This window comes from Diospyros lotus, chromosome 1, assembly GCF_014633365.1.
Source record: "Diospyros lotus cultivar Yz01 chromosome 1, ASM1463336v1, whole genome shotgun sequence".
Classification (NCBI taxonomy): domain Eukaryota; kingdom Viridiplantae; phylum Streptophyta; class Magnoliopsida; order Ericales; family Ebenaceae; genus Diospyros; species Diospyros lotus.
This window is the reverse complement of record NC_068338.1, coordinates 10,611,944-10,616,849: the sequence shown is the minus strand read 5'-3', so window position 1 is coordinate 10,616,849 and position 4,906 is coordinate 10,611,944.

Here is a 4,906-nt window from a genome sequence, read left to right as displayed (position 1 = left end):
CTGTGGGAGTAACCTGTTGTGAAGTGTCGGGTTAATCGTAACGTCCTTACTGATTAACTTACAACATATGTTGAAAACCTGGTGGTTGAGCCCCCATCTATTATTGAGGGTCGAGGGGAGTTAGCTGAGTACTCCCTTGTTGTTGAGAGTCTTGCGGAGGCAAGTAGGCTTTTATTGGGTGTTGAGAGTCTCGCGGAGCTAGGTGAGTCTCCACACTTTGGGATAGAGTTTGTTGATTACTTATAGTGTTTGCCATCAATAGCGATTTTTGTTTGACTTTTTGGTTTACTTCCCACAAACAACGCCAATTGTTATTAGAAGAATACAACAATTAATTTGTAATGTGAGAGAAGTGATTTTAATAGTCTTGTGTGATGATGATTAAGAGACCTAGGGGTCTCGTTGCAATGACCGGGAGCCCTGGTGAATGGGTGGGTTGCTGATGAACGGGTGCCCTAAAATGACTGAGTGCTCTCCAAAGACCAAGTGGTCTTGGATGATCGAGAGATCCTGGATAACCGAGAGGCCTGCTAAGTCTAACAAACGGTTAGGGGCGCAGAAGGATGTCCCCACGCAAACCTTCTGATGCTTATGTTAGTTTTGGAGTACTTGAGCGCAAAAATGGAGTCTGAGTATCAGAGTGAGCGTACTTGAGAAAGGGGGCGGTCCTCCTATTTATAGAGGAGGAAGAGGGGGACGTCTGACAACTATCCCACTTTTTTAGGATGGAATATTCATAGCATATTCTTGGCATATTCTATAGAATCTTGAAATATTTCTATAGGTCCCCGAGAAGGTCTTGGAAAGAGGCTCCCAGGTTCGATTTGCGAAATGTCGTGGGAGGGTCTTTTGGCAACAAGAGAGGCTCCCGAGGGCGATAAAGGAAACGATGCGATCATGAAGATGGCACGACCTGGTTTGGTGAGACATGACCGAGTGGGCACTCGATCATGGCCGAGTTACCCTTGGTGAGGCATGACCGAGTGGGCACTCGGTTATGCTTGATTTTAGCCTTTCTTAACTTGGTGATACTTCTTCCTTGGCTTTCCTTTGGCTTGTTGCTTTTTCCTTAGCTTGATTTGATTTGTTTTTGCTCACCCATGGACCATCTTTATAACTTGATCTCTCTTGACTGAGTGCCTACTTGGTCATAGCCTTGTCTTCTCTTTGTATTGCTTGATTTGATCAATAGTACTTTGCTTTGTTCATTACTTAATGGGTCGTTGATTGTTGCATTGTTCTTCTTGACCAAGTGTTGGCCACTCGGTATTCGACCACTGCTTTGTTTTCTCTTGCAACTCCCAATTAATTTGGCTTTTTGCTCTTGGTTTGTGGATTTCAATCCATTTAGATATGCACTTGATGCTGATGCCCACTCCTAGATTTTGACTTGGATCTGCCACTTTGGTCTTTTTCATATCCGAACTATTTGCTGTTTGCAGGGCACATCAGATATTATTACCAAGTGTTATGCTTAAATAAATGCCTAAATATGACAAAGTGGGCCAACAACACAATGGGTTAGCCTATCATGGAATTAATTGGAAATAGGCTAAGAAAAGGGGCTGACCAAGTATAAACCGAAAGACTAAGGCAATGGGGCCACCATATCTAAATTGTCTGTTGTTTGTAGGGTACATCAAATATTAATACCAAGTGTTATGCCCAAATAAATGCCCAAGTATGACAAAGTGGGCCAGTAACACAATGGATCAGCCCATCATAGAATTAATTGGAAATAGGCTAAGAAAAGGGGTTGACCAAGTATGAACCAAAAGACTAAGGCCATGGGGCCACCATATCCGAATTGTCTGTTGTTTGTAGGGCACATCAAATATTAATACTAAGTGTTATGCCCAAATAAATGCCCAAGTATGAAAAAGTGGGCTAACAACACAATGGGTCAGCCCATCACAAAATTAATTGGAAATAGGCTAAGAAAAGAGGCTGACCAAGTATGAACCGAAAGACTAAGGCTATGGGGCCACCATGCCGAGTATGCCACGAAATACATGTGGCTGAGTGGGTTGCGAGAGGTATCAAGCCTTGCGAGAGACTTGTGGCTGAGAAGACATATGCAAGGCCACCATATTGCACAACCGGTAGACTGTCTCATAATTGAGAGACTTGTTGTGCGAGGGATGGCTAAATGGCCAAAAGACTCGACCAATTGAAGACAAGGGCTTCATAGCCATGCAACATGCGATTCGTGCGAGGGATTAAGGGTTGTTCGTAAAGGACTAAAAGACACGGTCATGCCAAGTAGCCATGCGAGCCGTGTGAAGGGTTAAGGGCCGTGCCGAGTGGCCATGTCTGAGTAGCCATGCAGGTTAAGGGCCACGTTGAATAGCCATGTCCAAGCAACCATGTGAGAGCCATGAGCGAGACTAAGACATGCACAAGACATGATCGAGTTGAAGGGATATGTTCTTGGAGGCGCCTGTAAAAGCTTAATGGTAGATGCAAGAATACAAATCGATTTTTAAAACTTTTTCAAAAATCAAATAAACAAATAGCGGAAGCGAATCGCTTCTTCCATGACACAGTGATAACAATCATATGCATATAAAACAAAACTGTACAATATGGAATCGTAGAAAATGGTAAATGATATCTCAAGCTCAAAGAGCATGTTGGTTGTTTCTTTTGCGAGTCTAACTTGAACTCATCAGACTCCTGATCGAGCTCCCGTGATCCCATCGCGTACTGGCTCACCAACCTGCTTCCCAAACTAGCTCCTTGTCCACTCCGGTACATGTCCTTAGCTGACCAAGCAATTCCTACGAATGTAGGGGACCAAGTCAGTCCACCTGTTGGCCGCCCTAGAACCCTCCGCTGGACCCATGCTATGACTATTCCTCTAAAAGAGTTGTCCATCCAATGGATCTTAAGCAAGATATCACAAAGGGGCCCGCGACTATAAATTCACCACCAGCAACTCTTGCCGGATAGTTGTCGGGAACTCCTCCGAAACCCCAACTACTATACCGACAATAACTCTTTTCATCATAGATGTCGGGACCACCAAAGAACGAATGACTGTTGGAGAGATTTTCAAAAGAATGGTTGCAACCTTTCAAATTCTATTTATACACATGAATGCTTGTAACTTTTAGTAAAGGATTGTGCCTTACTTGTTTTGAATTTAATTTAAGTGGTTATAACCTTTAGTGAAGGCGTGTACCTTTGGTAAAGGATTGTAACACACAAGAATTAGTTATATCCTTTTGTGAATGATTGTAATACATATGAATGGTTGTAACATTATCTATAAATAGATTGGTGTGTTGTTGAATAAAAATACTTTGAGAATTCATATGGTTTCTCTCTCCTTATTCTTCTCTTACATTTTTACATAAAACTTCATAATATTTATGCATACAAAAACCTATTCTTTGTATTCTTTCACTGTAGAATTAGAATACAAACTTTCTTATGTTTGTTATTAATTCTATGTGTTCGGGTTTGTAAAAGGAATAGAATGAAGGATCATGAACGAGGATCAAAAGCATGCAACGGAAGCGTTTTAAAATAAAAAACGATCCTCGTGTTGTTAAGAATCTAGGAGACTTACTTTTGCGGCGGATTACCGGACGGAATGGCGCGATGGGAGCTTCTTCTCGTTGTGGAGACGACGGCTGTCCTGCTAGCCTTCGGCTTCGTCGCATCAGAAACTCAAACGCACCCTTTCGATCTTCCGGAGTATGACTCGAACTCGTGGCCTCTCTTCGGTGAAGAAGAATGAAAAACGACTTAGATGAAAAAAATAACTAAAGAGAGATATATATAGGGAGAACCCTAGGGTTAAAACCCTAGTGGGCCAAACCCTAATGGGCCAAGATCTTTTAATTAATTTTCTAATTGGGTTAGCCCAATTAATTAATTAAAACCCTAATGAACTATTATTTTATTTTAGCCCAATGGACCATTCTAAATAAAATAATTCTCTCTTAATGTAATTCATCCAACAAGCCAAATGTATTAAAAAATACATGAGTTACATCGAGCTACCCCGGGGACCAAAAGACAAATTATTCACGGCTGCTAAAATGACCAAAATATCCCTGCTACCTAGTAGTTATATTTTGTCATTCTAAGTGTTCCAACTATCACCATATGGTAACACTGACCCCACGAATAATTTTGCATATGTCATGTCTTTGACCTACTAGTGTAATGACGAAAATACCCCTCTGCGTAACACCCATCATTTAGAAAGGAATAATGTACTAACACCTTTCTAAATGACTTCTACCATCCTTAGATCACTAGTCCAATAATCCGTGACTACTCGAATGTACTTGCTTATCACTGGGAGCTACCCAGAAGCACACACTCTTAAGTCACGTTCCCAGGGCCCTGGATTATTCGATTATTCTTGGACAATCACAAGGGGGTGAATCACAGAAACTATCTTGTATTAGTCTGTCTTAGCTAATTAGAAACCATACTCCCAACTCAAAAGGATATTGATCTTTGATAGACCTCACCTACAATGAATCTAAGAATATAGCTCTAGGTTCACTAGACCACCAACTAATACTCAAGTATTAGAGTAATCGTCCACGTAGTAGCAGTGATAGACTAGCTCCATGATAATTAGTACTTTGTCATTAGCTTCTATCACAGGTCCACTCTACGCATTCCAAATACGCTTGTACAATTAGAGTAAACGGACTGTTTACTGGCTAAGGCAAGCCATCCTCCATTAGGATCTATTGCACAATGATCTTATCATGATAGAATGCCCAGTTCTATCAAAAGATCAAGAGTAATATTTTTCTGCTTATTAAGTACCCATGATTCATGCCTAACTGTGAAGAACGACCCATCACATGAATCACTTACTTAATAGTATGGACACCTTTCCAACAATTAAATGCAAATGATATATGTGCCATAAACT